The following is a 12,065-nucleotide window of genomic DNA, read 5'->3' as shown; positions in this document are numbered from 1 at the left end:
GGAATGTAGATTTTACTGAGAAAGTGGAGTTAGGCATTTGATACTACGATTATCTTTTTTCGCTTTGAAACAACTGACTGCATTGCTAACAACTGGTATCTTCCTAATAAAAAGAGTTATTTCAGTCTTATTTGTAGCTATAAGAGAGCTTAATCAAACACATTAATAAGACTAGCTTGGTGCTTTCACATTTAGTGAGAAAAAGACCTAACTAATTCTTATTTGTTAAATCTACCTTTTTTCAGACTATGCCCAGAATTGTGTGTGTGATTTGATATATCCTTAGGGGTTTATCTGGTGTAAGTATCAAATCCTTCATGGCCTAAAAATTATTCATCAGTTTCTAAAAATTTCAGGAAAGACCCTACCTCCACCCCAGCTGCGAAGTCCTCAAAGATTAGAAATTATCTATGTGGGTGTGTATGTCTGTATAAACACACATACCTGTACACAGAGTATATACATGTATATGTTTACGAATGTGTATATTTATTTGTAAAGGTGAAGCTGCCCTGGATTTTTCAGGTACTGAATAGAAAAATATTTCTCAAGTTTATGGATTATTTTTCTCCTTTATATATTTACAAGACACTATATTTGGTTTTGGGTGCTATCTGCTGTCATTCTCCTCCACACATAGCAAAATATACATCTTTTTTCCTGTAGAGTGACACAGCTTAGAGTAATTACTTCCCCAAAATTGTCTGTTCTTTTAGAAAAGGATTAAATAGGGCTCAAGAGACCCACTTCACTCTCAGAATCTAATGTACAAGAAGACAATACTACTGTTTTTTGTGTGTGCCTGAATTTGCATGAAAGCTTAAAGGCAAAATCTTTATATCTCAGTAATTATATCAAATAGGGGCCCACTGGTGGGCAGCAGGTGCTGGCTCAGAAACTTGAGAAAGACAACCCACTTTCTTATTGTTCTGTTAAAATCCTCTAAATTTTATAATAAAATGAGATAGTCCAAATATGACAATTGACTGGCATTTATGGGAGCTGGTGAGTCTGGAATTACAGGCTTTATTTATCTCCCAAATGAGCTGCAGGGTATAGTTATTGCTGCCCAGGAAAGAAAATGTATGTCAAGTCAGTAAAGAGTTCGCTTAGCATAATATCATCTTACCTTTCAGAAGTTTTATTCTGTAATCTTGTGTCTTCAGTACCAACCACGTTTTGTTTGAAATCTGTTTGCATATAGTCTTACTGTGCATTTGGTGAATTCTCAATAATGCTGTATTTGCTGACAAAAATAATAAATTGGACCACAACTTAAAAAAAGAAAAACCAATGCGAAAATATCTAAACCGTTCTGATTAATACACTCATGCTTAAATGTAGGGCCTGGTAGGGCAGTTTCATCCAGCCTAGTGCAGGTGCCAGGGGCTGTGTGTTAAATCATTTGCTTGATACCATCATCATTTTCATTTCCCTTACCAAATGAATCAGAGGCATGACCAATGACTGCAAAGCAAGATAGTACCAACAGGGGAAGAGGTAAGAGAATTGAGGATGTTCTTCAAGGTGAAGGTATGTGCGGAGATCGAATGATATCATAGTCTTTCCAGTGAACAAAAAAGTAGGCTATTTGAAAGTGTAATTTTAGATGGAGTAAGAACAGCAGTCCCTAAAAATATTTTTCAAGGTCCCTATCCAGATTCGAATAGAAAGGATACAAATTTATTGCATAAAATTGCCATTTGCCTACATAAACTAGACAGTTCATAGAGATTTTTCACATTGATTTATTGTGGTTATTATTATATTATTTCACATTGATAGTTATTATTCAGACGTTTTCACTTCTTATTTCTTGTCCATCCACTGTCCCCAGTTCATCTGTGGCCTACATTGGAGGTAGCCATCAGTATCACTGTTACCAACCAAACTTAGTATTGAGCACAAGGTTAAGCATGCTGCAAAGCATTTTCTAAAGCTAGTTTTAAAACATCGTCTTTGCCCTCCAAAGTGTTGAATAATGATAGTGGTGACAGCAACAATTTACTAAGATCTAGCACAATAATTTATTATTTTGTTTGACTTTTCACAATAATACTATGAGGTAAGTAATATTATCAGCATTTTATCAGTGAAGAGACTGCAGCATAGAGAGGTTAACCAGACTTTCCCAAAGTCATCTAGTAAGTAGTAGAACTGGGATTGGAACCTGGTGTAAATTGCTCTAAAACGCACACTATGCATATTGCAGTTGCATCCCTCTTTACTAGATGCAAAAAAAAAAAAAAAAAACCAATTAGGACAACATTTTATTCATCAGTAATCCCACCCACCTTAACTGAATGACAGAACTGAGGGGTGGGGGGAACCAGCTGGGGAAAGAGAAAAGACAAAGAAGAAAAGAAGATCAGAGATTTTTTTCTTCTTGGTATACAAATGGTACTTTTGTGTCATACTTTGTAGGTGACTTTGATTTTCAAAGACTTGGGATTAATTTCTCTTCCAGTTTAGCGAGTACTTACTTTATGAAAGTATATTAATCAATTTGTTCTGCTCCTTGACCACTTTTGGGAATCCAGGGTATTTTAATTGTATATGACCCCCTTTCCACCCTGTGAAGGACACAGCCTGTGTCTGTTAGTCCGTATCTTACTCAAAATGCGAAGAAAGACTCTTCCGCTGTTCTCTCATTGCAATTTATTTATGTTTCTTCTATACTCTTTATTAAGATTTGACAAGAATTATAGCTAGTTTTGTTATATATGTCTCTCTTTCCCCCAGGTAGTAGTAAATGCCTTGTCATTATCTTTCTGTACCCCTTTTCTCATAGTAGGCAGACACTAAATATTGAATTGAATATTAAATTCCCTATGGAAGAAATCGATCATACTGTTGCATGATTCTCAGTTTTTTGTGAATCTTGTGTTATATACATGGATTTACTTATTCCTTTATTTAATATGTTAATACATTTTTAAGAGTATCAGCTATGTGCCATGTCTTGTTCTAAGTGCTACAGGTGCAGAGATAAATTAGTTAAAGGAAAGTCTTTGCCCTCATGGCACTTGCGTTCTAAGGCAGGAAGATAGCCACAGAACAATGTCATTTCAGTCTAACATAATGAAGCGTTAAGGTAGAGGCATGTATAGAGTACTGTAAGACTTAGTGGAGTACAACATGGAGTTCAGAAAAATCATCCTGGAGAAGATAACCCCTGAGTGGGTTATCTAACACGGGTTAGATCCCATCAAACTCCGGGACACCTGTTCTTTCCAAGGGCAAAAGATAAAATAGTGGTTTCCAAACTAAAGCGTACTTAAGAATTATTTTGGGAGTTTAACTTTTATTCCAAAACTCCACCTCCAGAAATTCTATTTCATTTGGTCTGGAGGGGAGCCCAAGAATCTATATTTTATTAAGCTTGCCAGGAATGCTGTCTAAGATATACTGCTCTAGAACATTGAGCTCATTACGTAGAATTATTGATAGCAATGTTTCAGGGCCCGTAAATTAGACCTTAAAGTGTGATAGTGATAAGAGAGAGATTAAGACTAGGGTTAGTGTTATTGGTCTTTTTCTTGTGCTTCCTCAAATAGAAAGATATTTAATGAAAAAATAAAAAGTAACATTTAATAATGAGTTTCTGCACATTCACATTCAACATAGTTTTTTCGGAGTGTTCCTTGGTTCAATGAATAAATATGCTGGTTTTATGATTTCTGAAAATTCCTTTATATTATTGTTTAAATATTTCCTTCTAAGCTTTTTTCACAATGATAAGGCAAAGAGAGAGTCTGAGGAGATATTTATCTAATAATTTCTCCGTCCCTATTCTAAATGAGAAAGACCCTTCAGGAAATGTGTCAGCAGCCGTAGGTGGTGGCACTTGTGCATTCTTGTGTATAGGAAGCTTTCCTGCTCTTTGTCACCATCCTAAATGGCCTCGTTGTCATCACACGCATCAGACGGACTTCAGTCCTGGATGCTTCACTAGGAGCAGCAGTGTCTCTGTCACTTCTGCTCTAATCTCTAGTTCCTTGACTGCTTTGTTTTTTCTTAAGGTCCTTTATTTCAAACAGCACGTTAATAGGGCAGCCGCGGGACACTCTTTCTCTCAGAATCAGTGCTAGGGATAAGGTGCGTCTGAGCACCTGTTTCCCCTCAGTTCAAATGCAGCTGCGCTTCCTTGTGTGATGTAATGTTGCACATGAATATATTTTATATTTTGAATGTTTTCTTTTCTCCCCACGTAGATCTGTGATCAACATACTGGAAAACGAGGTTTTATTTGAATATTTGAAATAACGTTATGGAATTAGGCTGTTTTGTGACTGCTGGTGTATCACTGTGTTTGATCTGGTCATATAGTTTGAAATGTGGTTAATATAATTTTAATAGGATAGTGTTTGATGGACTGGAATTATTAGTCCATTATCAAAAATGAAAAAGTTGTTCTTTTCTCTCCCTGTTAGTATGTGTCTTTTTAAAAATATTTCTTCTTCCTTCCTACCTGCCCTTTTTTCCTACTCTTATTCATATGCATTTACACGAGATACCAGAGTTAGTTCATCAAAGCTGAATAATACCCATCAAAAAATGCTGCCCTGACTTTTCTCTCTTAATTGCATGGGCTGGACAGTAGGAGCAGATGGGCTTTCTTGGAGACGACAGAAGGAACAAAGCAGAATACTCTTTAATCATAAGAGGTTTGTTGTTGCCGTTGTGATCGTTGTTGTTTTTGTTGTATACTTATCAATAGCGCGAAGTACCCCAAAATCATGTTGTATGGGCTGGGAGCAGAGAAGGAAATTGACTATTAATCTAACAAAAGTTTGGCATAATTTTATTGTAGAATTTCAACCTCTTAGGACATAGAAATGTCTAATTAATTATGAGAACAAAGTCACTGCTGTGGCAATAGTTGTGCAAGATATTTGACATTATTTCAATGTCAGTTTGACAGTCTGAATCATAAATTGTCTTATTATTTTAGGACCTTCTTCACCCACTTCTTTATCATCCTGATTATCAGTAAACGCACTTTGTACCATTTGATATTTGAGCTTCTCTTTTAAATAACAAGATTATGTTAAAAAAAAAACCTTAACACCTTTCTGTTTATTCCTTTTACATGCGATCTCTCACCTGACAATGTGTTTAAAATGAATATCCAACAGATAAAATATAGTACTCCATTAATACTCCGTTGTATACTGAAAAACTAATTTTCCAAAATTTGTTCATACATTTAGATATTGCTAGAGTGTATATTTCCATAAATCTAAGCAATTAATATTAAATATGACTATTTTGTTTAATAAGAGAATAGGAATTTTTCCTTGGGAAAAATAGGAATTTTTCCTCTGAGATTTATTGTTTCTCTTTACCATTTGCATCTGGTTGAAGGTGAATGGCTGTGAATCTCTTAACAACACTTCATTTGTCAATTTCTGAGTGTGCTCACCTCCTCCTGATGGTATAATTTTCAGTAAAGATCAAACCATTTATACCCTGAGAGGTATACCAATCCTCTAGTGATTCCTGTTCATAACCCCATTACTGTTGAGGAGAGTAATGCATGAGCACCAATAGGAGAAAAGGCCCCTACAGTGTGAAGGATCAATATCTCAGAACCCTGATCCAGGACAGCACCTCCAACACCTAAATGTAATTGCAGTTAGAATGGAGTAGAAGCCACCTTCTTGGAAGTGAGGAATTTTAAGTCATTATGTCATATTCCCCCCTTTTGGTCTTCTCCCTTCCCCTTCTAGCTTGCACGTTTTTTTTTTAATTTTAAATTTTGTGACAAGGCTTTAAAAACACCTGGTTTTTAAAATTTCACATGTTGCTTTAACCAAGCAATTTTAAAAAAATAGAAAACTGAAATAAATACCTTGGAGTCATAAGAAGTTTTTTTTGGTGGAGTAGGGGAAGGAGGCAGAGTGTTTGAGCAATCTTTTTGGATAAATACTAAGAATTATAATATTCTCTAATTATGTCACATTTGTTGTGCAAGGGGAGATCAGAGTAGGTTTTTCACATTGGTTGGCTTTCTCACTATTTGAGTATCTTTGAACAATTATTTGAAGCACAGTTAGAAATTAATGGTGATACTTCAAACATCATTTTGATATTATAAATATTACTTTAACTTTTACCAAGAGAAAAATTCAAGTAGTAGCTTGCATTACAAAATTAATTTATCATGTTTCTGCGTAATGTTGTTAAAATGGCTTTTGTTTTTGTGGTGAAAATAATATAGTGGCAACAATTTTGAGGAATCTTTAAAGCTGTTTAGAAGAGACAGCCAAACTTTGGCTAGATTTTTACTTGAATTTTGAAATAAGAAAGCAAGTGTGTAAATATTGCTTTTTCAGTTAAATTGGTCTTGAGGAAGAATAATTATTATATGAGTTTTCAGGGTCTTGATAAATGTTGAGATTTATTCTTTCTAAAACTCATGAGGTTTATCACTGCTGAGTACTCTTGCATTCTATTTTATTTCTCAAAATAATGTAATTTTTATGGAAATGTCAATTAGTGGAGTCTTTTTATTCAATATTCCCTTATTCTCCTTCCTTCCTTCCTTCTTCTTTCATTTTTTGAGGCAAGAAGCTTCCTTGATAGTATAGTTTCTACAGAGCTTTCTTACTTATTTTTCTAATAATGGCTATAACAGTGCGATGAAGTTTAAATGCTCTGTGAGCAAAACTCTGTGAAACAACCTGAAGAAACACACTGCTGATTAACATTGCCCTTGGTTTGAAATCGTTTTCAACTTATTTGCTAGTGACTCTAAACCATTAATGGCTCTTATTAATATATACAAGTGTCTGTGTGGTTAACAACAGTGTTGTGTTATCACATATTAATTTGAATTTTTGGTCAAAAATATAAACAGATGTGTGTGTGAAGCAGTCCATTTTATAGAATGAGCATATATATATCTAATCATTTTCATGTAATTGAAAATGTGCTATATGTTGCATTTTATTCTCATCTGCTTTTCTATTAACACTATCTATACACCGATTGTCTCGGTGCCTTTTTCCTTTTGTATAATTGTATTACGTAAAGAAATTGCGGACCTCTGTGTAAACAATGTAAACAATGTTAAAATTATTATTCCAAGGAGATTTTAATGGAAGTTTAATTTTCCAGATAATAAATTTTTGTGTGGGTTAAAAGTTACTTTTCTTCACCTTTATGTGAGAAATCTGTTCACATTTTAGTACTCACATGGAATGGGTAAACATCTGACTTCACTGATGGTGATACATAAAAATCAGCCCTACTTCTTATCTTTGACAAATAAATGTTAATAGGACTGTTACACAAAAATAGAATAATATCGAGTACATAAGGAAATATCAGATGGATACATGTCAATGTTATTAAAATCTTGGATTTGAAAGGAATCTCATGAAAACGTGCTATAAAATATTGCTGTCAACATGTTTGAGTCATTTTATTTTCTTTAATTATAAGTCATATCTAGCCTCCAAAGAACATAGACGTACAGATAAATTCAAACATTTTAAAATAATCTCCTTTAAAGTTCATATAAATCAAGAATAAAACTCAGTAGCTTTAAGATGGCCTCAATATCTTTCGCTGGAATATACCCTGTTATTTAGCTTGTTCTTTAATTTTAGGTGAATTTATCATCATTCATATCGGTGTTGTCATTCTGTTCAACAAAATCATTTTCTCTTTGGCAATAGTAGTTTTTCGATTTTTAATTCCTTTTTATTAAGTAGTTGTATTTTTTCCCAAAGACCTTGAGTTTAGATATTTTTCGTATTTCATTACTTTGTTCATTTTATTTCCAGCAAGAAAGATTTATAACAACAGACTTAACAAGTACTATTTTGCATATGAAAAAGAATTTAAACATTTGGTGCTCTAAAATTGACAGAAATTAAAGTTGCTACGTCATCTAATTTCTGATTGTCTTTGAATCCTTAGTTTCATAAATTGACCAGAGCCTTTTTTAGTTAACTTTTTTCCAAGAGTAGAACACCAATGCTCAATTGGTCTGGTTGACTTTTTTTCTATTTGTAAAGAGTTGTCTCTACTGAAACATAATGAAAACATGCAACACTTCTGCTCAAAATAAATGGGTTCATAATGTAACCTCCACTACACTGTAAGGAATTTCTATCCTTTCCAGTACTGGCTGCTGAGTTCCTCCCCCTCTCTCAAACATTTCGGACTTCCATTATTAAGACATTTAAAGATGAAGAAGCAAAAGTAACAGACTTGCTTAAGTGTTCACTAAAAAAATTTTCCAAATTGTAAACAATGTCTCGATTAGGGATTTATGAATTATTTAGAACTTGGGAAAAATCATTTTCATCTTGGTCATGACTTATATCTTTCAGAGAATTACAATTGATATAAAGTAAAATTCCAGCAAAAAATTGACACAACTGCGTTCTTGCAAATCATTAAGTTATCATTTTCTATCGTTATAGGTGGATTTAGGAAGTTATTCATCGTTACATGTTACTATATTTAACATTATGTTTTAATTGCAAATTGATTGTAACTCCTTTGATCTGCAATATATTGAACTATTTATACAACTCACCATAATGCAGAATTAGTGGGAACCCTGAGCTTGTTTTTCTGCAACCTGTTTTCCTGCAACTAATTCCGCTACTGATCTGACAGGAGGCGGAACTCAGGCGGTGATGCGAGCGATGGGGAGCGGCTATAAATTAGATGAAGCTTTGCTGGCTCACCCCACCACTCACCTCCTGTTCTGTGGCCCAGTTCCTAACAGGCCATGGACCAGTACCAGTCCACTGCCCGGGGATTGGGAACTGCAGCTGTAGAGACGAGCAAAGAACAGAGAATGGACGGCTTTGCCTACCTTGCTAAGAGTTTCACATTTATCAGTAGACAATGGAGAAACCCTGAAGAGTTCTAAGCTAGACAGTAAGATGATGAAATTTTCATTTTTTTAAAGACCATTCTTGCAGCAATTTGGAGGATACGTTGCAGCAAAGGGAAAAACTGGAAGCAGGACCTCCTGTAAATAAATAGGCTATTGCAGTCATCTAGGTAAGAAATGTTGAGGGCTCCAACTAAGGTAGTAACAGAGGGAATATAGACAAGGAAAAAAACGAAATACTCAAGGACACTGAACAGGCCTTGGTGACATCTCTCCTGCATGCCAAATACACTGACACCTCTCTTCCAAGAGTCCTAAGTATTAATATCTTATCAATATGGAGTTAACATACAGTCTGTTAGGTCTAAGTATGGATGAGGCTCCTTGAGAACAGCTCCTGGGTTCATCTCCTTGAATAGCATTCTGAAGAACTATGGGCTAAAAAGACAAGTGACGTGCTTGACACACACCTGACGTACAACGGTAGGACAGGTAGAGGGTGATCATCATAAACCCTACCGCTTCAGAAAGACTCTGCCCTCTGAAATTTCTTCCTTTTTCGATAAAATGTAGCCCATGTTTGGAACTCAGCAGTTTTGCCAGACTAGTTTCTGCCTTTAGAAGCTTGGGGGTCCAATGGCCTCTTTTCATTTTGTGCTTTTTCCCTTTCAGTCCAAGCAATATACTTTTTTAAAAACACTTGCAGGATTTTTGTGTATTAATTTCCAATCCACTCTGTTTGATAAAAGGTACACCTACAAATCTCTTCAAAAGAAGCTCTTCTCTACCTCGGAAACTTTGCAGGACTTCTACGAGACAAGGCTCCCAAGAGCTTTCGATGCCCCATTGTCGAACAGGGAGACATTTCCTTAAGACCCTTAGAAAGATTTTTGTCTGAGTTTTTGCCTGAAAAGGTCTATAAAACACCACCTTCAGTCTTTCTGAGGCCTTAACAAAGCCATTTCTAGTCGTGCCCTTGGCTTTCTACGTAGACCACATTTTTTCTGCAGCACCATCAATCTGCCCAGAAGCCATTTCTTAATTCAAGCATCATTTACCATCTGGAGAGGCTGGAAATGAGAAACAGTTAAGTTTTGTACCCAGCATAGCTCCTAACATTTAACTGTTCTTTCTCTTATCTCTCTTCGAACACATAGCCAGTGAGAAATCAGGCGGCATTTTCAATATTTTACCTGCACATCTTCTTAACTAGATTATTGGCTGCATTAGGTACATTTCCTATTTTCAGTATTACTGCAGATGACTTTATAGGGACAGCTCTCCACCACTATAAAACAAAGGCCTTCCCCCCAGCTTCCAATAACATCTTCCTCAGTTTCCTTTCAGCCCTCTCTGACAGCTTCCTCAAAGTCCTTTAGGTCCCTGCTAACACACTGTCTCCTCGAAGCCCTTCCAGCTCTGCCCACTACCCAGTCCCAAAGCCAATGCCACATGATTTGTTCTGGTAGCACCTGATCTCCAGCTACCAAGATCTGTTTCAGTTCTCTATTGCTGAGTAACAAATCGCCCTACATTGAGTGACTTAGAAGACCAACAGTCATTTGTTTTGCTCATAATCTGCAAGTGAGCAGAGCTTGGCAGAGAAACGTCATCTCTGCTCCATGCAGCATCAACTGGAATAACTCACAGGCTGGGAATGACTGAGTTGGAATCACCTGAAGGCTCACTCAGCTGTCTGGTGGTCGACACAGGCTGTCAGCTGAGACATCTGCGCAGGAGCTCTCCTGGCTGGTTCCCTCACGGCATGGTGGCTGGGTTTCAGGAGGAAGCACCGCAAGAGAACAAGGCAGAGTGTGTGGCATTTGTATAACCCAGCCTTGTAAGTCACAACATGCCACTTCCTCCAGTCCCTATCGGTTGACACAGTCACAAAGATCTGCTCAGGTACAAGTGGAGGGAATGCAGGAGATGTGATATACGTTAGTGGCTGTCTTTGGGAAGTAAAATCTGATATTACTTAGTTTTAACCGGTATCTTATTCCTAAATCTAGATTTTTAAAAATACTTTTAACAAAGCCATCATCATTACAAGTACTGTTTGAACCTATGTATAATTCTAATTATCAGCCCTTTAAAATAGATTATTTATACATATGATTGAATGTATTGTCTACTTTGACTATCAATACAATGGTTAGATTATCACTTTCAAGAGAATTAAATTTTGGTGGCAAGGAGTAGATTAATTTCTCAAGCTCCTCAACTCCTGCCAACAATTTTATGAAAATATTATATGAGACCTTCGGTACTGTTAATATTAGAATGCTTCATTGTTCTTTCCCACTAGCATATTTCTATGAAGAATATCAACTCCTGTATACTTCCTGTGAATATAACCCAAGAGGAAATAACCATCTAATTGTATGCATAATTCTTCCAAGGAGTATTCTTTTAAAAGTTGGTCCTAAGGATCTCTTTTGCTAAACTCCATATCCAGAGGAGGCCATAACTGATACAGACTTTTAAGTTTTTGTTCAAAATGGATCCCTCTTTGACAGCAACAGAGTGAAATGTCTTGAAGGGGAAATTGCTCCATATGATAGTTTTGAAATAAAATGCCTGCCAAATTGGATTGATTGGAGCAATCAATGCAGCAGTATTAATATTAAGCAAAAAAATGTATATTCCATTAAAACCTCTGAGTAAAATCATACAGGAGTCACAGGGCTATATTTCAAGATGTCAAATGGGGGCTCATGGTATGAAAATAAAATACTAACCAAAATCGTGCCAAGTGCACTAGAAACTCTAGAGATATGCCAAGGGCTTGGGGCACAGAAAGGGAAAAAAATCATTTGTATAATGCAGGGTTTTTTAGTCTTTATTTCTTGAAACCCATTAGTGGATAGTTGTCATTGCCTTCTCATTGCCACTACAAAAACACTTTGTTCCCGAAGTTATTTCTGATTCTCTCCTTGATTTTGATTTTGTTGTTGATAGCAACTGAGTGCTATACCTTTTTTTCTGAAGTAGCTGGAACGTGGGGCTAAATAGGGATGTCCCCTAGAAACTCGAGGTGCAGGATCTACTCTGAAGCATCTTCAGACTGCGAATGAATGTGTGGCCTCCGGAGGTCTCAAAAAATGTGTGGTTTTAATGTTTATTATAACCCTAATTATATTTATTATTCATTGAATATTATTTTAAAATGCTTCAGTAATTTATGTGTTAATTGACTGTATTT

This window comes from Propithecus coquereli, unplaced genomic scaffold (genome assembly GCF_000956105.1).
Source record: "Propithecus coquereli isolate 6110/MARCELLA unplaced genomic scaffold, Pcoq_1.0 Scaffold129, whole genome shotgun sequence".
NCBI classification, from domain to species: Eukaryota; Metazoa; Chordata; class Mammalia; order Primates; family Indriidae; genus Propithecus; species Propithecus coquereli.
Note: the sequence above shows the minus strand (reverse complement) of the source record.